Below are 24,680 nucleotides of genomic sequence, written 5' to 3'. Positions count from 1 at the left end.
TGAAACCAGCTCTGTCTCCTAGCTCTCTGGTATTTGCTTCCAATGGGCAGAGTCTATTTTGTGAAGCATCAAGCACTGAAAAGAAGACTCCTGCTGCTGGAATTTGACTGGAAGTAACATCCATGAGGGTAAGAATGCAAGATCAAGGCTTCCCCTAGAAACAATGTCCATAATGGAAAAAAAAAAAAAAAGAAGGTAGAAGAGCAATGTAAGTCGCAAGTCCAACCTGACCCAGCCTGGCCCAGACCAAGGAATGTAGGAGTGAAGGAGTAGAAACTAAAATAGAATAGCCTTGGACCACAACATTCTTCACAAGGTACACTCAGGAAACTTCACCCTACTCTTCAACCAAGTTACAAAATTTCTTAATTCCTACTTTTCTCCTTAAATGATGCTATAAGTTCACTAAATAGACAGATATGATTTCAAAAGTACAGTAATAGTTCAAACTAGATGGCTCTTGCCTTCCTAAGGATATTAATTAAATAAGATATATATAGCTCTAAGTATATGATACATAAAATATAATACTCTGTAGAATATAAGTGTCAGTTAATTACATTAATGAACATGTGCAAGAAATGTTGCAATGATTTCCCTAATGTAGGAGCCTGGGGGAAGTAAATGTCTTCTAGGATTTCCTCCCCAGAGCTCAGTAATTTAGGTGTTGTTTTAGCTCTCTTACCCTTCCTGTTGGGGATCGGACCTCCCTAATGGCTATCTCATAATTTTAAACTGCCTGCTTTTTGACATCATTCTCCTACCAAACCTACTACCACTTGGTAGAGTCTAGGGGTTTCCGTGGAGTTGTCTGTAAATAAGTTTGGATGATCACAAGTTACCAGTGACCGGTGACCAGTGACCAGTGACCTTTGTACTGGACACATGCACCGTTCAGCTTCAGCCACTTAGGTATCCTCTGGTGTTTTCTCCTCAACCCTTGTATCTGCAGTTGATGTTTCCTATTCTTCTCTGACCATATTTGGCAAGAAAATTAACTTTTTAAATTTTTGTTAGACTTATTTTGCCTCTAAATTTACGAGTAGATTCAAAATAGCATGGAATAATGAGGAAAATTATTGAAATAGAAGGCTGGAGACCTAATTTCAGTTTTGACTTTGGCATTTACTATCTGTGTGACTTCGGACAAATCATTGTCTCACAAAGCCTGATATTTTCCTTATCTGTTACGTTAGGATACTACATTGGTTGGTCACTCTGATCCCTTTCTTTTCTAATATTGAGCCTTAAAGGGTACCCATGTAGAAAATGAAATCAGAGACTTCTCAAGTGTGTTTCAACAGAAACAGAAAAGCCAGGTGACATAGAAAACTAGCAATATATAGAAAGATGTTTCATCTCTAATGGTCTCCCTCCACTAATATTTTGACTAGTTGAAAAGGGAAAATAGGGAGAGAGGATGGAGAGTACTGGGCTATAATGAGGGACAGAGTCAAACTTAAGGAAATTGAGGATTGTTTTCATTAGCACAGGCCAACAGGAATCAAGAGATAGGAAAAAATATAAGAATGAAGAGGGAGAGCATAGAGGAGCTCTCAAGAAAAACGTAGTTTGCAGCGGAATGTTAATGTGAACCAAAGATTTTGAATTAAAGCAGAAACAGCATAGAGTGAATTCTGCTCAGAGCAGGGCAAAACAAAGTTGATTGTAGCAAATCCTTATTTTAACAGACTAAGAAGGAAAGTAAGGCCAGAAGAGGGTATCACCAGGAAAGTCAGCTTACCAGAAAAGTCATATTCAGTTTTTTTTCTTTTATTGCCTCTCTGATTACAGTTGGCACTTGACAATTTTGAATATAAATAGTCTAGAAATATGTTTTAGAAAAGATGCTTCCTATTTTATACAAGAAACCAAAGTGGTTATCTACGGGTCTTCTTTTAAATGTTTTATTCTTTCTAATTTTTAAACTATGTAGACATTTTAAAACTTTTAAAAGATACCTTCGAATTAAATCAGAAAGACTATTTCCTTTTCGTGATAGGCAGGTTCTAAGGAGAGGTTGCTTTTCATTTTTACAGTTCTTTCCTTTCTAACACAGAGAGCACATTCATCAACAGCCCCATCGTTCCTTTTTAAATCTTGGCTACCTAAGAAGAAAAAGGAAATGTCAAGCCCCAAATCTCTAATACAACATTGAGGGAATTCCATGGCGTTCCAGTGGTTAGGACTCAGGGAATTCACTGCCAGGGCTACGCGGCATGGCAAAAAAAGAAAAAAAAAGTTCCACATTTATCTAAAACATTACTGTGGAGTCCTCTGGATTTTCTAACATTTGAAAATATTCTTTAACTGGATTCTAGTGATGATGGGTTTTTTTTAGGTTTTGGGATGTCATCTCCTTGGATGTTGAAGATAACCTAAATTCTAGGATAAATAGAAAAACCTTCTTGATATTTTTTAAGCTTCTTTTCTGCTTATTATATATTTCTATTCTTTGAAACATATATTTCTACCAGGCTTAATACCTGTTACTTTCTGGGTAAAAATATGAATGAGCACAGTAATGAAATTCTTTTACACGTTATTTTTGCTGTCTTCTTTGTACCAGTTTTCATTGAAATACTTGTCTGCATATATTGGGGCTACCTATACATTCACACTGATTGAATTTTGTTGCTTTTTATGCATTTTCACTGATATATCTTCTTTGTCTGTATGTATTGGCTAGGAATTCATTCAAAATCACCTTCTATCGTGTTTCTTAGTTAATAGTATTCACTAAAATAGTGTGGGCAAAATCCACTTTCATAACATTGCATGTATGGTACAGAATGTCATTTGTTAGTAAATTCATTATGCTTTGCTACCACGTCCCCAGTTTTCATTAAAAACTATATATTTCTTTTTCATTATGTAATATATATTTCATGATTTTTCTTTGTCTTTCGAGAACTTATTGTATTTTCCTCTACATAAATCATGTGCAATATATCAGTTTATTCATGCATTAATTAAAACTGCTATTATTATTGGTGGTGGTATTATAACCACTTTGCATATGAGTATTCTAAAGTAATCAGATAACTTTTTTCTTTCCAAAAGCACTTAAGAAATTCACTTTTGGGTCATCATTTTTAGGTAGGATGAGAAAGCAGGCTTGAAGAAGGTAAAAATGACTCTTTAAATTTACCAGGTGGACTGAGCTATACGTGAACTCTAGGTAATAGCGTGGGAACTGCACAAGCAAAGTGAGACACTGAAGATTACAATGGTAATAGCCGTACTGTTTTCTAACGGACAAAACAACTGCCTATAGTATAAGTTCTATTTCTCCTGCTTTCTGGCAGTATCATGCTCAGAGTAGCGTCCTGCCAAGGAAGTCAGGATACTTTTAGGTTCTGAAACCTGGGAAGGATACTAACATATTGAGAGAACCTGAACAAGTCAACCCGACCTCTCTGAGCCTCAGTTTCCTTCCTCGTGAAATGAGACTGTGAAAATAGAAGTTCTCTAAGGACCTCCTAGTTCTAAAACGCTTCCAGTCTAGGAAACAGCATAGAAGTCAATACTAGTGCAGGCTGAAGGGAAAGATGGGGCAGGGAGAAGGTTGCTTCCAGCCTAGAGAACAATGTCTGAACCACACCACTTGGGTCTTCTGCCCGTCTGTGCCCAACATGGGAGCACAGGCAGTTAATACAGAAGAGTGTAAAACTGCTCAGTCCTTACAACCATCATTAACGGTCTGATTTTTGGTTTCTCAGTAAGTATTGACATTAGAGGTGTCCAGATAGCAAGAACCTTAAGATAATGCTGTTCCTCAAACATAGTTAGAATTTATCAATCTCCCTGATTTTTTCATTACCCTCTTGTTCTTACAGAAAATTTCCAAAATCCAACTGTACTTGGAAATCTAAATTCTCTGCAGCATTCTCTTCTTGTGGTGAGCAATGTAACTTCCCTAAGAGGAAGTGTCTGCAACTTCTCCAGATTTTCTGTTCCTACCATCAGTTCCGCATCAGCTACTGGTACGTCTTTCAGGACACTCATGGGTAGTGCCGACCCTTACCAACATTCTAGCACTACTATGTTATCTGGACTTACAAGAGACAGGTATCCAGCTGATTCTTATCCAGGTGTTTTTGAGTGGTACATCACAGGAAGCACTGAAAATAATTCTTCTTCACTCGGAGACTTTACTCTGGCCATCACTGACCAGCACACAGCTGCTTCCTCCATGTTTATGGCAGCAGAGTATGATAAAACCGCAGACATCAATAACGTGGTCCCCCTATATCCATCACTTTCTGCCAGGCTTGCTCAGGGAACACCATCTCAAATTCCAAATCAGGGACACAGCCTGTCACTTCTTTACCAAGAAAGGAGGCAGGTATATTACTATAACCAAGGCACATTGGGGTCTTTACTGTACAGAGAACTTGGCTCCTGCCTGCAATCCTACGGCTCTGTGTCATACAAAGGAAGTAGGGCCTCTGTGCAACCAGAAATGGTAAAGGTACTAAAGGATATTCAGCCCACAAATATCCAACCACCAGCTTCCACCTCTGGAATCGACTATCCTGTGTCTGCTCAACCCATCACAGAAACAAATTTCAGGGTGAGGACAAAGAGCAAGAAAGTTGAACAATGAGTTCAGCATTCAAAAATGGGGTCAAATCTACAGCTGGGAAGTAGTGTATAGACAGGTGGGATGTAGATCCTGAGCCTTTAAGAACCACTACCTTCGCTCAGTGTTCTGCTTTTAGACTCTATATAAGAACACCTAGGGCTTCTCTGGTGGTGCAGTGGTTAAGAATCTGCCTGCCAATGCAGGGAACACGGGTTTGAGCCCTGGTCTGGGAAGATCCCACAGGCCGTGGAGCAACTAAGCCCATGTGCCAGAATTACTGAGCCTGAATTCTAGAGGCCGTGAGCCACAACTACTGAAGCTCACGTGCCTAGAGTCCATGCTCTGCAACGAGAGAAGCCACCACAATGAGAAAACCACACACCACAACCAAGAGTTGCCCCCGCTAGCTGCAACTATATAAAGCCCGTGCACAGAAATGAAGACCTAGTGCAGTCAAAAAACTACATACATAAAATAAATAAGTTCAAAAATAAATAAATAAAAATAAATTAGAAAAAAAAAGGAACACCTAATGCAGGTGGAAAGAGAGAGGGACACTGTAAAGATCATCTATGCTACATGTACAAGAACACAGAGAGCATACCAATAGGTATCACATTTTCCACTGCTGTAGCTGATCATTCCCCCTGTACTATCACACTGTATCATTCCCTTCCCGATCTACTGCTAGAGTCGCTTTGGAAGGTGTTTCAGAACTCTTGTTATGATAGTGCCAGTTTACCTGTCCTCACTTCCTTAATTTATACCAGGATTTAAGACCTTGTGGTCCGGGATCCTTTCCAGAGCAAGCAGGCTAAGACTCTGCCTTTGTTTTTATATTTCATCAGGAAGGGCTCTACTCCCTCTCCTAGTTCATGGTGTGAAGTGTTCTTAGCCTCTCAGGAAAGTGGGGAGAATTGAAAGGACTCTATATGAGAATGCTAGGCTTTGTAAAACATTTCATTTTTTAAAAATAAGACTCATTGTTTATTTGACTTACAACAATCCTATGAAATACAAAGAAACCCAAGAATCAGTGACATGAAATGATCACTAGTAAGAATTACAACACTCACCGCTTGTCTCCTAGCATAGGCCACTGTCCGTGATCCTTAAGAAGAGTTAGTAGAAATGCTTTGCCCATCTTGCCCCTAAACAACAACACAGCAATCGTACCTTTCAAGGTACCTGATTGCTGTGTTGGTGTTTAGGAGGAGCATCTCACTTACCAGTGACTGACTTCTACCTTGATTCCTTTGTAGGGATGGAGACTTCCCTGGTGATGAAAAATTCACTGGGATTGCAACCTCCAAGCCAGACATTTTGTGTGGCACAAACTCAAGAACTCCCCAAGTCCTGCAGGATCAGAAATACTCAGATACTTGAGAAAAACACACCAGCTGAACTTGGGGACATTTCAGGGACAGCTCCAGTCCAGAGTGCCAGCAGTCTCCTGGCCCTGCCTCCATCTCCAAGCCAGAGACAAATAGAGAGTAAGCAGTTGGAGTATATTAAAACCAATCTTTCAAAAGCTCTGGATGCCTACCAGATCCCAAGAGAAAACCAAGAGCCTCCACTACTCCCTTTATAAATCCCTGATATTCACCAGCTGCTGGCCTGCACTGATCCCCTCAGCCAAGAGGAGCAGCCTGGATCTAAAAATGCTGATCTGGGAAAGAACACAATGAGCCTTGAGGACCTAGGGACACCTGAAAATGGGATGGAATCTAGCAGTGGCTTTGCAGACATTACTACATTGGCGGAGGATATTCACCTTCCCTAGCTCTTCAATTCTTTGAAAGACCTTGATCAATCCAAAGGTCACAACGTGATCAAAGCCAAAGACACCAGAGCCATTAAGGCGAATCAGGTGCAGGAAAAGCCAAGTGTCATAAATGTTCCCACTGATCAACCCAGGAAGAACAAACATAAAGCCTCTGAGCCTATCAGTGATGCTCCCAAGGCCAAAATCCAGCCAAAGAATCCAGAGTGCCTGTTAGGGAGAGAAGTGGTTCTATGCAATGCTGCAGTCAGTGACAGGGCTCCTGTGAACACAGCCAAGCATTCTAAAGGCAAACCTCAGAAAGCTGCATCCAGAAAGATCAGCAAAACGAAGAGCCATGGGCAGGAAAAGACCTCAAGGACTGGGGAAAAAAGAAGGCTGAAAAAAATAAGCAGTCAGGCAACAAAGTCAAAGCAGAAGAGGAGCCAACGATTCCCCAGACGAAGCGAAAGAAACAGCAAACTGAGCTTCTCCAAGAGAGCTTCAAAAAGCCTCGAACCTCCCTAGGCATGCGCATGCTGGAGTCTGTGAAGGTGCTGCATGCACTGGGGAAGAAGAATGGTAAGAGAACTGGGCTCTCCTCCTGTCGGGTCTTGGGAAATTCAAGCAACCCTAAAGACCCCCAGCCACCCCCAGCTATCCAGCCATGGCGTCATACACCACGTGAGGGTAGGAGTCTGAGAAAACTCAAGTTGAAGCGCAGAAACCAGACAGCAGTGCTGAAAAACAGTGTCCATCGCCATCCCAGTATGAGCTGCCTTCTTCTGGGAAGGTCAAGTTGATATCTCTGCCTTTTTCTGCCTGGGACAAGCCTCAAGCTCTACCTGCTCCTCGGAGGCCACAGTCTCCGGCCTCACATCGGCCTGCTGTTGCTGACCGTGCCCACCCTGCTTCTACTAACTCAGCTCAACCTGCTGCAGTCAGTTCATCCCATCCAGCTCCTGCCTTTTGCCAGATCCTGCCAAACCAGCTCAGCCAACTGTGACCAACCCAACCCAACTGGGTTGCACCAACCATACCCAGCCTAGTGTCCCTCAGTCTGCTGCTCCTAGGCCTGCACCCTACAAAACTTCATCTTGCTCTTCTCTCCAGTGGGAGCCTGTTCCCCCTGCTGTGACTAAGCGCCAGTCCCCAGCCAAGCTCCAAACCCCATCTCTACTCCAAGACTTCAGCAAGGAACGAATTCCATGGAGGGAACCTAATGTTCCTGAGCCAGTAATATCAAAGCCCATAGAACATGAGCAGAGGCCAGAGCGGTAGGCCATGAAAAGACAGGCTCAACAAGAACGTGACAATGCTGCCTAATACACCTCTTTGTGGACACTGCTATTTTTCATTGAGAGGGAAAAAGAAATGGAAATTGTTGACTACTAAGTTTATATAAAGTAAAAGCTGCTAGGATTGTTGGTGCCACTGTGGGTACTAGCTGTTCTTCCATATATAGATAAGATAGGTATAAATTTCTCTAGTTATTTTGATATATTTTAAAACAATAAAACTGAATAAATAAATGTAATAGAATTAATAGGTGAGTAATAAACCTTTTGAATTTTGAGAGGCTGCTAACTGTGGCGTGTTTTTTTGCTTTTTTTGTTTGTTTTTTGATCGGGTTGGAATCAAAGTCTGCATGAGAAAGGAAAGACTGAAAGTTGGATGGAAGAATGAAGGAAAAGGGTAAAAACTAAGGAGGAACGAGCTTCGCCCAGGGCTAGGAAGGCCAAAAGAGTCCCCATAGTGAAAGAACCACAGGGCTTTGTTCCTCCATTGTTCTACTATGAATCTGCAGCCTTCCCTCTCACCCTGGGACACAAGTTGGACTCTACTCTCTGAAAGGCTTTCCCTTCCATCAAGTGGAGCCCCTCAGCTTGGCAGAATTTCCCTGAGAACTACACATGTAATAATTTCAAGCATTTGGCATAAAGAACTCCAGTCTGGCCCGTGCCACACCTCACTTTTCTTCAGTGCAACAACATTCCCACTGCAAGGAGAATGCTCTCAAAAGCTCTGCTCGTTACTAGGCTAAATTCAATGGTTCAGAGTCCTTAAGAGGGACTTCGTTAACTGTCCTTGTTAGGTACATGCTTTGAGGAAAAGCTCAAAGAAGCATGAAGACACACAAGCAGTACATTCATTCTATGAAAGAAAACCCCTTGTTCTTATGTCTCTTGGTTCACGGTCATGCCCTCAGAGAATCTTCAGAATACAAGGACTCCCATTATCCTCTGTGAGAAACACACCCGTTTCATAATACATATATCTGTCCACCCAGTCTGAGAGACTTTCACTCCTGTTGGTAATTTGTATATAGAGCTTGGCTCAGCTTGGCGTGGAATGTTGGGAAAATTAAGGCGGCAATGGCCTGGAAACGTTTGACTCAGCTGCTCCCAATCCTGTCTACTCTTTCTGAACTATGAAACAACCGTTTACCCCAACGTTCTTTTATTTCACTTGGAAGAAAAACATCCCTCTTTCTGTTCAGGGAAATATCCTGTTCACAGAGGGTGCGTTAGCATGCTCTTATTGGCCCTTAGATTACAGAGATTGGAAGAGCTTGGCAGTACCTTGGAAAGACCAGCAAGGCAGTTGCCTTCCACACCACCTTTATTCCAAGCCATACACTTCACAAACCTCTTCCTGTCAGGGAGAGGACACTGTGCCCAGGCACTTCTTTATTATTTTAAAACACAGGGCTGCACTCCTTCTACTTGTCCTCTGGAAGGGCATGCCATGGCCACTGGTCCTCTGCCATGTGAAAAGCTGCACCCACTCCAGCAGCAGGACCACACCCTCCCTAGCTCAGCACCCTATGAGCATTATGAAAGTTTACTTGGCCTCGTTATCACATCCTTGTCTCCATACGTCACACCAAACTTCATCTTCCCTTCCCACCAGTTGGAGGCCTGCAGAGTCACTTGTGCTGGTCCATTCCACCGTTTCTTCAAGTAACTGTGGGAAACTTTTTCATTTGGTAAGGTTAAGCAGGCGTTTGTTTCCTTCTCACCTGAGGCGCCCGCATTGAGGAAAGATTCAAAGCAGCCACTTCCAAACTTACGGTGATACACCTGTTAAACAAAACCCTACCAGTGACGCCCCAGACACTTACCTTCCATATAGGGCCAGAGTGGTTCATGAGAGTTCTTGCTTCTGGCTTGTAAGCCACTCTTCCATTTTCAAAGTGAACAAGGAATGCTTTCATTGAGTGAATTCTGAAGGGTTCCCACTCCTTCCTGCCACAGTAGGACCAGGCTTCCCAAAGCATAGCACGTCATGTCAGAAAATACACTTTGGCATGCTCATCCAATGCTTCAGAAGCTGCGTATTATCCTGTGTACATGTGCTGCACCAGAAGACACCGGTCTGTCTCACTCTGCATTTGTTTTTCTTCTAAGCATCACATGTGGTTTTTGTAAGGCAAACAAGCACATTGGTCCAGGGTGCAAAACCATCACGACCTTCCAACTGAGGAACACAGAGCCTGGTGCAGTGTCAAATGTCTCTCATAAAGCTGACTGACATATCCGTGGAACTCCTGGCTAAGGGTCACGCACTGCAGACACGGCAACCACTCGGAATAAGAATGCAGAGTGTCACAGGTCTTCGCTGTCATTAAGCTACATTTTACCCCACACTACCCAGCAGCCACAAGCTCGACTACACATTGTGAAACACTCTGCCTTCCAGACTCAGGTGGTGCACTTTCATATTACTGGTACCAAGAAATCACCAATAGTTCAACTGCAAGTGTAGCCCCTCCTACCACGCCATAGCTCCACTGCAAGGGGAAACATCCTGTCCCAAGTGAACACCAAGAGTGACATTTTTTTGCCAGTGCATTCAAAATGGTCTTGAGCTGACTGAGGGAAGCTCTTGTTCCTGTAGGGTAAAGCTGACCCTCTCTTCTAGTTTTGATTCATTTCCTCATTTGGACCACTCTAAGTAGTTTCAGAGAGTTTTGAGGAACCCTCCTGTCAGGTGGCTCAGAAAAAAAATGATGGCCCACTGAATCTATTTGGATGGGCTTAATCGAGATATTGAGAGATGGGAGAGCATCAAAGTTCTTACCTCTAGACTATGAGAAACACAACCCTGTACTAGGTGAGAAACCGGCCTTTCCTCACGGTTGAAAGGCTCTCATTCCTTTGTGGCCGCACAGTGTAGAGCATCACACAAAGTGCCATGCAACTTTAGAAAGCCTAGTTGTACAGGTGGCTTCAACTGCTCACAAGCTCCGCTACACCCTAGTTCCAAAGTGCCTTGCCAGCAAAACATTCTGCATCAATCTTCATTCCTCTGGCTGATAAGAAATGCAGGAGTGGTCCTGAGTCAGAAGCAAGGCTTCTCATGCCTTGGACAAAGATTTCCCTGATACTGGACTTCCCAATACAGAGCTTAGGGTGTCTGCAGTGCAGTGTCTTGAAAGGGCAGTATTATGGTCCACTCCAGGGATCACAGTGCCACTTACTGCTCCTCATTGTGAAAAACCCTCAGGGCCTTGTTCTTTCATTTTTTTTTTGGTATGAAACTGCAGCCTGCCCTCTCACCCTAGGAAACATGTTGGGCTCTACTCTCGGAAAGGCTTTCCTTTCCTTCACAGGGAGCCCTCTCTGGGTGGCAGAAGCTCAGCTGATAATTTCACATTTGAGTTTTGCAACCGTGTGACACAAAGCACTCCAATGTGGACCATACCACACATTGCTTCTTGTCAGGTAAACAACACTGCCAGTGTGAAGAAAATGCTCTCAAAATCCCTGTCAGTTACAAGGGGAAATGCATGCATCCATAGAACTTAACAGGATTTGGCTTCTAAGCTGTGGTTCATAACTGCTTTGAAGAGTGGCTCTGGAGATCACCTTCCTCCCCACAGATACACCAGAAATACATCTACACGTGGAACAACTCCTACAGAACACCTACTGAACTCTGGCAGAAGACCTCAGACCTCCCAAAAGGCAAGAAACTCCCCATGTACCTGGGTAGGGCAAAAGAAAAAAGAATAATCAAAGACAAAATGATAGGGAAGGGACCTGCACCAGTGGGAGGGACCTGTGAAGGAGAAAAGGTTTCCACACACTAGGAAGGCCCTTCACGGGCGGAGACTGCGGGTGGTGGAGGGGGAGCTTCGGAGCCGTGGAGGAGAGCGCAGCCACAGGGGTGCAGAGGGCAAAGCGGAGAGACTCCCGCACAGAGGATTGGTGCTGACCAGCACTCACCAGCCAGAGAGGCTTGTCTTCTCACCCGCTGGGGCAGGCGGGGCTAGGAGCTGAGGCTTGGGCTTCAGTCGGAGCACCGGGAGAGGACTGGGGTTGGCGGCGTAACACAGCCTGAAGGGTGTTAGTGCACCACAGCTAGCGGGGAGGGAGTCTTGGGGAAAGTTTGGACCTGCCCAAGAGGCAAGAGACATTTTCTTCCCTCTTTGTTTCCTGGCACGCGAGGAGAGGGGATTAATAGCTCTGTTTAAAGAAGCTCCAGAGATGGGCGTGAGCCGTGGCTAAAAGCACGGACCCCAGAGACAGGCATGGAACGTTAAGTCTGCTGCTGTCACCACCAAGAAGCCTGTGTGCGAGCACAGATCACTATTCACACTCACCTTCTGGGCAGCCTGCGCAGCCCGCCACTGCCAGGGTCCCGGGATCCAGGGACAACTATCCCAGGAGAAGGCACGGCACACCTCAGGCTGGTGCAACATCCTGCTGGCCTCTGCTGCCGCAGGCTCACCCCACACTCTGTACTTCTCCCTCTCCCCGGCAGAGTGAGTCAGAGCCCCCGAAGCAGTTGCTCCTTTAACCCCGTCTTGTCTGAGCGAAGAACAGATGCCCTCTGGCAACCTACAGGAAGAGGCGTGGCCAAATACAAAGCTGAGCACCGGGAGCTGTGAGAACAAAGAAGAGAAAGAGGAATCTCTCCAAGCAGCCACAAAAGCAGTGGATTAAAGCTCCACAATCAACTTGATGTACCTTGCATCTGTGGAATACATGAATAGAAAACGAATCATCCCAAATTGAGGAGGTGGACTTTGAGACCAAGATTTATTATTTTTTCCCCTTTTCCTCTTTTTGTGAGTGTGTATGCTTATGCTTCTGTGTGAGATTTTGTCAGTATAGCTTTGTTTGCACCATTTGTCCTAGGGTTCTATCTGTCCATTTTTTGTTGCTGTGTTTTGGTTATGTTTTTAAATTTTTTTTCTTAATAATTATTTTTTATTTTAATAACCTTATTATATTTTATCTTAATTATATTATTTTACTTTATCTTCTTTCTTTTTCTCCTTCCTTCCCTCCTCCCTCCCTCCCTCCTTTCAATCTTTCCTTTTTTTAAATTTTTCTTTCTTTCTCTTTCTTTCTTTCTTTCTTTCTTCTTTCTTTCTTTCTTTCTTCTTTCTTTCTTTCTTTCTTTCGATTTTCTCTGTACTTCTACTTCTACTAATTCTTTCTTTCTACTTTTTCTACGTTATATTCTGAGCCATGTGGATGAAAGGCTCTTGGTGCTGCAGCCAGGAGTCAGTGCTGTGCCTTTGAGGTGCGAGAGCCAACTTCAGGACACTGGTCCAAAAGAGACCTCTCAGCTCCACATAATATCAAATGGTGAAAATCTCCCAGAGATCTCCATCTCAACACCAGCACACAGGTTCACTCAACGACCAGCAAGCTACAGGACACCCTATCTGTGCCTTTGAGGTGCGAGAGCCAACTTCAGGACACTGGTCCAAAAGAGACCTCTCAGCTCCACATAATATCAAATGGTGAAAATCTCCCAGAGATCTCCATCTCAACACCAGCACACAGGTTCACTCAACGACCAGCAAGCTACAGTGCTGGACACCCTATGCCAAACAACTAACAAGACAGGAACACATAGCCACCCATTAGCAGAGTGGCTGCCTTAAATCATAGTAAGTCCACAGACACCCCAAAACACACCACCAGACGTGGACCTGCCCACCAGAAAGACAAGATCCAGCTTCATCCACCAGAACACAGGCACTAAGCCCTCCACCAGGAAGCCTACACAACACACTAAACAAACTTTAGCCACTGGGGACAGACACCAAAAACAACAGGAACTACAAACATGCAGCCTGCAAAAAGCAGAACCCAATCACAATAAAATAAGCAAAATGAGAAGCCAGAAAAATAAACAGCAGATGTAGGAGCAAGATAGGTTTTTATCACCAGACCTAACAAATGAAGAGGAACTAGGCATTCTACCCGAAAAAGAATTCATAATAATGATAGTAAACATGCTCCAATATCTTGGAAATAGAATATAGAAAATGCAAGAAACATTTAACAAGGAACTAGAAGAACTAAAGATGAAACAAGCAATGATGAACAACACAATAAATGAAATTAAAAATACTCTAGATGGGATCAATAGCAGAATAAATGAGGCAGAACGGATAATTGACCTGGAAGATAAAATAGTGGAAATAACTACTGCAGAGCAGAATAAAGAAAAAAGAATGAAAAGAAATGAGGACAGTCTCAGAGACCTCTGGGACAACATTAAATGCGCCAACATTTGAATTATAGGGGTACCAGAAGAAGAAGAGAAAAAGAAAGGGACTGAGAAAATATTTGAAGAGATTATAGTTGAAAACTTCCCTAATATGGGAAAGGAAATAGTTAATCCAGTTCAGGAAGCACAGAGAGTCCCATACAGGATAAATCCAAGTAGAAATACGCCAAGACACATATTCGTCAAACTGTCAAAAATTAAATACAAAGAAAGCATATTAAAAGCATCAAAGGAAGAACAACAAACAACACACAAGGGAATCCCCATAACGTTAACAGCTGATCTTTCAGCAGAAACTCTGCAAGCCAGAAGGGACTTGCAGGACATATTTAAGGTGATGGAGGAGAAAAACCTGCAACCAAGATTACTCTACCCAGCAAGGATCTCATTCAGATTTGATGGAGAAATTAAAATATTTACAGACAAGCAAAAGCTGAGAGAGTTCAGCACCACCAAAACAGCTTTACAACAAAGGCTAAAGGAATTTCTCTAGGGAAGAAACACAAGAGAAGGAAAAGACCTACAATAACGAACAAAAAACAATTAAGAAAATAGGAATAGGAACAAACATATCGATAATTACCTTAAATGTAAATGGACTAAATGCTCCCACCAAAAGACACAGATTGGCTGAATGGATACAAAAACAAGACCCATATATATGCTGTCTACAAGAAACCCACATCAGACCTAGAGGCACATACAGACTGAAAGTAAGGGGATGGAAAAAGAGATTCCATGCAAACGGAAACCAAAGGAAAGCTGGAGTAGCAATTCTCATATCAGACAAAATAAACTTTAAAATAAAGACTATTAAAAGAGACAAAAAAGGACACTACATAATGATCAAGGGATCGATCCAAGAAGAAGATATAACAATTGTAAATATTTATGCACCCAACATAGGAGCACCTCAATACGCAAGGCAAATACTAACAGCCATAAAAGGGGAAATCAACAGTAAAATATTTTCAAATGAAGCAACTGACAAAGGATTAATCTCCAAAATTTACAAGCAGCTCATGAAGCTCAATAACAAAAAACAAACAACCCAATCCAAAAATGGGCAGAAAACCTAAATAGACATTTCTCCAAAGAAGGTATACAGACTGCCAACAAACATATGAAAGAATGCTCAACATAATTAATCATTAAAGAAATGCAAATCAAAACTACAATGAGATATCATCTCACACCAGTCAGAATGGCCATCATCAAAAAAATCTAGAAACAATAAATGCTGGAGAGGGTGTGGAGAAAAGGGAACCCTCTTGCACTGTTGGTGAGAATGTGAATTGGTAAAGCCACTATGGATAACAGTATGGAGGTTCATTAAAAAACTACAAGTAAAACTACCATATGACCCAGCAATCCCACTACTGGGCATATACGCTGAGAAAACCATAATTCAAAAAGAGTCATGTATGAAAATATTCATTGAATCTCTATATACAGTAGCTCAGAGATGGAAACAACCTAAGTGTCCATCATCAGATGAATGTGTAAAGAACATGTGGCACATATATACAATGGAATATTACTCAACCATAAAAAGAAATGAAAGTGAGCTATTTGTGTTGAGGTGGATAGACCTAGAGTCTGTCATACAGAGTGAAGTAAGTCAGAAAGAGAAAGACAAATACCGTATGCGAACACATTTATATGGAATTTAAGATAAAAAATGTCATGAAGAGCCTAGGGTTAAGACAGGAATAAAAACACAGAGCTACTAGAGAATGTACTTGAGGATATGGGGATGGGGAAGTGTAAGCTGTGACAAAGCGAGAGAGAGGCATGGACATATATACACTACCAAACATAAGGCAGATAGCTAGTGGGAAGCAGCCGCATAGCACAGGGAGATCAAATCGGTGCTTTGTGACCTCCTGGAGGGGTGGGAAAGGGAGGGTGGGAGGGAGGGAAATGCAAGAGGGAAGAGGTATGGGAACATATGTATATGTATAACTGATTCACTTTGTTATAAAGAAGAAACTAACACACCATTGTAAAGCAATTATACCCCTGTAAAGATGTAAAAAAAAAGAGTGGCTCAAAGCAGTGTGTGGACATATGAGCGGTACCATCATTCCATGAAAGAAAACCGATCATGTTTAGGGCCCTTGAATCAAGTATGAGCCCTGAAAGACTCCTTTGCAAAGAGGGTCTTCCTTCTGCATCTGTGAGAAACACACCTATTTCATGATACTTATTCCTGTCAATGTCATCCGAGACACTTTCACTCCTTTGGGAATTTGTATATGGAACTATGCTAAGCTTACTATAGAACACTGGCAAAAGTAGGGAGGCAACGCTCTGCCGAAGTTTTACTGAGGTGTTCCCAGTCCTGCCTACTCTTTCTGTACCGTCTAACAAGCAACGGTGCTGATATTCATTCACTGCACCTCATGAAATACATCCCTTTTTCTCTTCAGAGAACCACCCTACTTTCAGGGTGTGAAAAACAGTGCTCCTATCGAGCCTTAGAGTACATAGCTTAGCTCATGTTGACACTATCTCGGAAAGAGCCTCATATCAAATTCCTTCCATGCCACTTTACACCAGGCCAAGCAGTTCACAAACCTCTTCCTCTCAGGGAGAACACAGTGTGCAGGCACTGCCTTCTTCTAAGAACAGTGGCCATAATCTGAGGTGCAACTTGTCTTCAGCCATGCAAAAGTCTTTACACTCTCCAACCCAAAGACCACATTTTTGCTAGCTCAACACCCTATGGGCATTGTGAATATATACTTGGCCTCATATTTGCATCACCCATTCCAGATTTCACACGCCAACTTTAATGGTCCTTCCCACCAGAGGGAGTCCTGCAGGACCCAATTGTGCTGGTCCATTCAGGCATATCTTCTGGTTCCTCTAGGAAGTTTTTCAATGTGTAATCTTAATCTGGTCTTGTTTCCTTCTCAAGTGAGGGGCTCGTGGTCAGGAAAGATGCAAAGAAATTCCTTCCAACCCTGCGTTGCTACATCTGTGAAAGAAAACCCTACCTGCCTAAGCTCCAGACGCTTATTTTCCATGAAATTCCAGAGTGTAGCTAATGACATTTCTTGCCTGTGCCTTGCGAGCCATGCTTCTATGTTTGACATGAACTGGGAAGGCTTTCTTTGCCTGATCTGAAGGGTTCTCACTGCTTCCTGACAGGTTGAGCACCGGGCTTGCCCCAGCATTACACGCAATGTCAAAAAACGTATCTTTGGCACATCCTTTCAACACTTCCAGAGCTGCCCCAAATCCTGGGGATATGTGCAATGCCAGATGACACCAGTCTGTCTCGTTCTGCATTTGTTTCACTTCTAATCATCCCACGTGGTTTCTGTAAGGCAACCAAACTCTTTCATCCAGAGTGAAAGACCATCACAATCTTCCAACTGAGGAACTTACAGCTTGGTGCAGCAGTCAAATGTGTCTCATACAGATGACTGACCGATCCGTGGGACCCTATGTTAGAGGCCACATGCTGCAGAAACAGTGTCCACTCAGGGGAAGAATGCGAATCCTCACTTGTCTTCCCCATTGTTAAGCCACATTTTCCACATACTACCCAGCAGACAGAGGCTTGACTTGGCATTGTGAAAGACTGCCTTCCAGACTCAGGCAGTGAACTTTGGCAAATTCCTGGTGCACAGAAATCACCAATGGCTCATGTGCAAGTCTAGCCCCACCTACCACTCTCTAGGTCCCCCGCAAGTTGAAATATCCCTTCCCCAATGGAACACAGCAAGTGACACTTTTTGGCCTGTCCTTTCAAAATCGTCTTGTGTTAACTGATAGAATCTCTTTCTTGTGTATAGTAAAGTCAACCTTGTTCTCTTGACTCATCGGTTCGTTCATACCACTGAAAGCCATTTCAGGGAGTTTGGACTTACCTGACTGTCCTGTAATTTTGAATGAAAAGCCAGCCCTCTGAAGCTACGTGGATAGTGTAAGTCCAGACAATGACAGCCCACGGCCTATCAAAGTTTTTCCCTGTACATTTGAGAATCATATGCTTGTACTAAGTGAGAAATATGGCTTTCCTCAAGGTGGGAAAGGCTCTCACTCCTGTGTGTCCCTGAAGTGCAGGGCAACTCACAAGGTGCCATGAATCGTTGGAAAGCTAGTTGGGTAGGTGGCTCCCACCTCTAACCAGCTCCCCCATGTCTGGGTCCATAGTGCCTTCCCAGCCCAGAACACCCTGCATCAAACGTCATTCATCTGGCTGGTAAGAAAGCAGGAGTGTTCCAGAATGGGAAGCAATGTTCTTCTGCCCCAGTGAGGTCTTCCCTGCTACTGGAGTTCCCAACACAAAGATTATGGGGGCAGGAGAGCAGTCCCTGGAAAGGGAAGTATTGTGGGCCACACTAGGCATCATTTTGCAATTCCATATTCCCTGTACTGAAAGAAGCACAAGACCTAGTTAATTCGTTCTTTCACTACAAAATAGTGGGCACCCTTTGTCTCTCAGACTCATGTTAGACTATACTCTCTGAAAGGCTTCCTTTCCATGGCATGGAACATCCCTTGGGTGGCAGAACCTCACCTGAGAATCCCACACTGTAGATTTATCAGTGTGTGGCATAAAGCACTCTATTCTGGCCCACAACTCCCATCACTTCCTTTCAAAGAAACAACATTGCCACTACAAGGAAAATGCTGTCAAAAGTACTGTCAGTTACTAGGCTAAAGGCACGTGTTCACAGGCTTTAAGTGGGAATTGGTTTCTAGTCCATGATGGGTACCTGATTTGAGGAAAGGCTTAACGCAGTGTGTAGACACAAGAGCTGTACCCATATTCTATCATAAAAAAGCCCTCTAGCTTATGACCCTTTGGTCACTGCTGTGCCCTGAAAGGATCCTGCTAATAGAAAGCTTCCCATCACCCTCTGTGAGAAACACACCCATTTCATGATACATAGCTCTGTCCACCCAGACCAAAAGATGTCGACCTCTGTTGGGAACTGGAGCACGGAGGGTCGCTCACCTTGTTATGGAATGCTGGGAAACCTATGGTGGCAACAGCCAGCAAATGTTTCACTAAGCTGCCCCTAATCCTGCCTACTCTTTCTGTACCAGGAAACAATCATCGGCACAGACGTTCATTTATTGTGCCTTGAGGGAACACATCCTTCTTCCTCATCAGGGTGCCATCTTCTCCACAGAATGTGAATGACAGTGCTTCAGTCGGCCCTTAGCATACAGAGTTTAGCTCAGCTTGACACTACCTCAGAAAGATCACCATGACAGATACCTTCCACACCACCTTTACATCAGGCTTCATGCTTCACAAACCTCTTCTTTTCAGGGTGAGAAGGCAGTGCCCAGGTGCTTCTTCTTCAAAGGAACAGGGCCGCACTTCTTCTACCTGCATCTTGTCCTCTGCCATGTGAAAGGCTTTACCCTCTCCAGTGGCAGGATCACATTCTCACTAGCTCAAAACCCTGTGAGAGTTATGAATGTTTACTTGGCTCTGTTATCACATCTCCCTCTCCACATGTCACACACAATTTACATTGTCCCTTCCAACCAGCGGGAGGCATGCAGGATTACTTGTGCTGGTCCATGCCACCACTTATTCCGGTTCCTCTGGGAAGTTTTTCATTCGGTAGTGTTATGCAGGCCTTTGTTTCCTTGAGGGGCTTGCGCTCAGGAAAGATGCAAAATAGTCACTTCCAACTTTATGGTGATACATCTTTGAAATATAACTCTACCTATGAAGCCCCAGTCGGTTATGTTCCACACAGGGCCAGAGGGTGGCTCATGAAAATTCTTGTCTCTGGCTTGTGAGCAGTGCTTCCATATTCGATGTGAACTAGGTAGGCTTTTTTTGCATGAATTCTGAAGGGCTCTCACTCCTTCCTACAACAGAAAGATCAGGTTTCCCAGAGCATTGCATGCAGTGTCAGAAAATACACTTTTGGCACATACTTCCAACACTTTGGAAGCTCCCCCAAATCATGGGGATATGTGCAATGCCAGAAGACACTGGTCTGTTTCACTTGTGTCACATGTGCTTTCTTAAGGCAAGCAAGACCTTTTGTCCTTCATTCTATGACAGATAACACCACCTGCTTATGACAATGTCTTTTCACCTTCCAGGGTGAAAGACCATCACGACCTTCCAACTGAGGAACACAGAGCTTGGCACAGCTGTCAAATGCCTCTCAAAGAACTGACTGGAAGATCCGTGGAACCCTATGCTAGAGACCACACAGTGCAGATACGGCATCCACTCGGGGAAAGAACGCAGAGCCTCACAAGTCTTCACCACCTTGAAGCAATAATTTGCTGCATTCTACCCAGCAGACCGAAGCTCCACTAGGCACTGTTAAAGACTGTCTTCCAGTTTCATGGAGAGCATGTTGGCAAGTTCCTGGTGCAGAGAAATCACCAATGGCTCATCTGCAAGTGAAGCCCTGCCTACCACTCCCTATGTTCCCCACATGTAGAAATTCCCCTTCCCTGAGGGAACACCACAAGTGACACTTTTTTGCCAGTACATTCAAACACGTCTGGTGCTCACTGAGGGAAGCTCTTCCTTGTGTACAGTAAAGCTGACCCTATCTTCTAGTTTTGACTCTGGTCCTTGTTCCGACCACTCAACTGTTTCAGGGCATTTGGATGAAACTGACTGTCCTGTAGTTCTGTAAGAAAAGTCAGCCCTCTGAAGCTACTTGGAGAGGGTAAGTCCAGACACTGAGATCCTGTGGTCCATTGAAGTTCTTGCCCCTACATTTGAGAAATACATGCCTGTACTAAGCGGGAATCCTGGTTTTCCTTCAGTGGGAAAGGCTCTCGTTCCTGTGTTTCCTGAAAGTCCAGGGCACCACCCTGGTTGCAATGGAACTTTGGAAATCCTAGTTGGGCAGGTGTCTCCAACCCTTCACCAGCTCCCCCATGCCCTGGGTCCAAAGTGCCTTCCCAGCCAAGAATACTAGGCATTGAATGTCATTCAACTGGCTGGTAAGAAATGCATGGTCGTTCTGGATTGAGAATCAAGGCTTTTTGTGCCCTCACAAGGATTCCCTGTTGCTGGACTTCCCAGTACAGAGATTATGGCACCTGGCCAGCAGTCACTTGAAAAGGCAATACTGTGGGACACACTAGGCATCAAATTGCAACTCCCTGTTTCTTGTTCTGAAAAAAACAGAGGACCGAGTTCATTCGTTCTTTCACTATGAAAGAGCAGGCTACCCTCTCTCTCTGGGACTCATGTTGGACTCTACTCTCTGAAAGCGTTCCTTTCCATCACATGGAGCCCCCTCTTGGGAGCAGAACCTCACCTGAGAATTCCATGTGAGATTTGCCAGGGTTGTGGCATAAAGAAGTCCATATGTCTCATGCCACACATCACTTCCCTTCAAGGAAACATTACCACTGTAAGGAAAATATTCTCAAATGTCCTCCCAGTTACTAGGCTAAAAGCACGGGTTCACAGGCATTAAGCTGGACTTGGCCTGTAGTCCATGTTTGGTACCTGCTTTCAGGAATGGCCTGAGGGGTACCTTCATTCTATGACAGATAACCCCACCTGCTTATGACACTTGGGTCATTACTGTGTGCTGAAAGGATCCTGGAAATTGAAGGTCTCCCATCAAACTCTGTGAGAAACACACCAATTTCATGATACATATTTCTGTCTATGCAGACCAAGAGACTTTCACTCCTTTTGGGAATTGGAACATGGAGCTTCACTCAGCTTGCCGTGGAATAGTGGGAAAGGTAGCATGGCAATGGACTGAAAACATTTCACTAAGCTGCCCCCCAATCTTGCCTACTCTTTCTGTACCATGAAACAACATTGGGAACAGACGTTCATTCACTGCACCTCGAAGAAACACATCCCTCATTCTCTTCAGAGAACCATCCTGTTCGTGGAGTGTGAAAGTCCGTGCTCCTATCGGCTCTTAGAATACAGAGTGTAAGACAGCTTGACACTCCCTCCAAAAGACCAGCACGCCTGATGCCTTCCACACCACCTTTCCACAGAGTCACGTGGTTCAATCTCTTCATCTCAGGGAGAGGACACAGCGCCCAGGCACTTCATTCATCTTCTAAGGAACAGGGCTGCACTCTTCCTACTTTCAGTTTGTCCTCTGCCATGTGAAAGGCTTTACCCTCTCCAGCGACAGAATCACATTCTCACTAGATCAACACTCTGTGAGCATTATCATTGTTTACTTGGCCACGTTATAGCATCCCCCTCTCCACATGTCACACACAAACATCATCATCCCTTCCAATGAGAGGGAGTCTGGCAGCATCTTTTTGGGTGGTCTATTCCACCCCTTCTGGCAGTTCTTCTGGGAAAATTTTTCATTCCGTAGGTTTAAGCAGGCCTTTGTTTCCTTCTCGCCTGAAGGGCTTACGTTCAGGAGAGATGCAAACAGCCGCTTCCAACCTTATGTTGATACATGTGGGAAACAAAACCTCCCTGCTGAAGACCCAGATACTTATGTTCTATGCAGGGTCACAGGGTGGCTCATGACAGTGAATGGCTCTGGCTTGTGAGCAACTCTTCCATGTTCAACGTGAACAGGGAAGGCTTTCTTTGCATGAATTCGGAAGTGCTCTCACTCCTTCCTGCCACAGAAGGACAAGGCTTGCCCCATCGTTTAACACAATGTCAGAAAATGCAACTTTGGCACATCCTTCCAATGCTTTGGAAGCTGCCCCAAATCCTGTGGACATGTGCCATACCAGAAGACAATGTTGTGTCTCACTCTGTATTTGTTTGGCTTGTAAGCATCACATGTGGTTTCTGTAAAGCAAGCAAGCCCTTTCATCCAGGGTGAAAGACCATCCTGATCATCAGCCTGAGGAACACAGAGCTTGGCCCAGCTGTCAAATGCCTCTCAAAGAACTGACTGACAGATCCGTGGAACTCTATGCTAGAGGCCACTCCCTTCACACACTGCATCCACTTGGGTATAGGGTCTTCCACGTTGTTAAGTCACATTTTGCCACATGGTACCCAGCAGATACAAGCTCGACTAGGCATTGTGAAAGACTCTGCCTTCCAGACTCAGGAAAAGCACTTTGGGAAGTTCCTGGTGCAGAGAAATCACCAATGGCTCATCTGCAAGTATTGCCCCACTTACCACTTCCTAGGGTCCCCCACAAGTGGAAGATTCCCTTCCCTGAGGGAACGCTGCAAGCATCACTTTTTTGCCAGTCCATTCAAAATGGTCTTGTGCTAAGAGTAGCTCTTCCTTGTGTACAGTAAAGCCAAACCCATCTTCTAGTTTGACTCATGGACTCTTTTGGACCATTCAAAATAATTTCAGGGAATTTGGACGAACCTGACTGTCCCGTGGCTCTGAATGAAAAGCTGACCGTCTAAAGCTACTTGGATAGGGTACTTCCAGCGAGTGAGAGATGACAGCATGCCAAAGTTATTGCCTCTATCTTTGAGAAACACATCTGTGTACTAAGTGAGAAACTTGGTTTTCTTTATGGTTGGAAAGGTTCTCGCTCCTGTGTGTCCCAGAAGTGCAGGACATCACTCAGGTTGCAATGAAACTTTATAAAGTCTAGTTGGGCAGGTGGCTCCAGACTCTCACCAGCTCCCCCACGTCCTGAATCCAAAGTACCTTCTCAGCCAAGAACACCCTTCATCAATCTTCATTCATCTAGCTGTTAAGAAATGCAAGAGCGTTCCAGATTGGGAAGCAAGGCTTTTCATGCCCTGGCAAAATTCCCTGCCACTGGACTACCGACTACAGAACTTATGGGGTCTGGACATTTGTTGCTTGAAAGGGCAGTTTTGCAAGCCACTCCAGGCATCACACTGCATCTCCCGATGCCAGTAGTGAATGAACCACTGGTCCTAGTTCCTTCATTCTGCTATGAAACTGCGTCCCACCTTCATGCCCTGGGACAAATGTTGGACTCTGAAAAGCTTTCCTATCCATCTCATGGAGCCATTTCTGGGTGGCAGAGCCTCACGTGAGAATTCCACGTGTGAGTTTTTCAATCATGTGGCACAAAGCACTCCATTGTGGACCATAAAACCCATGGCTTCCCATCAAGGAAATAACACTCCTAGTGTGAGGAAAATGCTCTCCAAAGCCCTGCAATTTACTAGGGTAAACTTTTTTGTTCACAGGCCTTAACGAGAATTGGCTTCTTGTCCATGGTTTGTATGTGATTTGAGGAGAGGCTCAAATGTAGACACACGAGCCGTACCTTCATTATATGAAAGATAACCCCTCGTGCTTAGGCCCTTGGATCGCATCTGAGCCCTAAAGGATCCTGCGCATAGAAAGTCTCCCATCTGCCTCTGTGGTAAACACAACCATTTCATGACACATCTTTCCACCCAGTCGGAGAGACGTTCACTTCTGAGGGAGTTGAACACAGACCTTTGCTCAGCTTGTCAGGGAAGGCTGGGAAGGGTAGGTCTGCAGCTGCCTACAAAAGTTTCACTAAGCTGTCCCCAATCTTGTCTATTCTTTCCATACCCTGAAACAACTGTTGGGGTTGACCTTCATTCATTGATCTCAATGCAACAGATCCCTTTTCCTCTTTGGGGAACCATCCTCTTCATAGTATGTGAACGACCGCCCTCCTATGGGCCTTTGGAGTAGAAAGCTTAGCAGAGCTTGACACTACCTTGGAAAGAGCATCACGTTGAATGCCTTCCATGCCACTTTACTCCAATCTAAGCACTTAACATACCACTTCCTCTCAGGAAGAGAACACAGTGTCCAGGTGCTTCCTTTTTTCTAAGAAACTTTAGCCATAATCCTAGGTGCATCTTTTCTTCAGCCAAGCAAAAGGCTTTACCCTCTCCAGTGCCAA

The 24,680-nt window shown here is 44.1% G+C and overlaps 1 pseudogene; it reads left to right on the top strand.

Moving 5' to 3' along the window:
* Positions 1-885: 885 nt before the first annotated feature.
* LOC103085550 (uncharacterized protein C2orf78-like) lies at positions 886-7,745 on the top strand (annotated as a pseudogene).
* The last annotated feature ends 16,935 nt before the right edge of the window (positions 7,746-24,680 follow it).

Source organism: Lipotes vexillifer, unplaced genomic scaffold (genome assembly GCF_000442215.2).
Source record: "Lipotes vexillifer unplaced genomic scaffold, Lipotes_vexillifer_v1.1 scaffold576, whole genome shotgun sequence".
NCBI lineage: Eukaryota > Metazoa > Chordata > Mammalia > Artiodactyla > Lipotidae > Lipotes > Lipotes vexillifer.
Note: the sequence above shows the minus strand (reverse complement) of the source record. Positions and strands in the feature narration are given on the sequence as shown.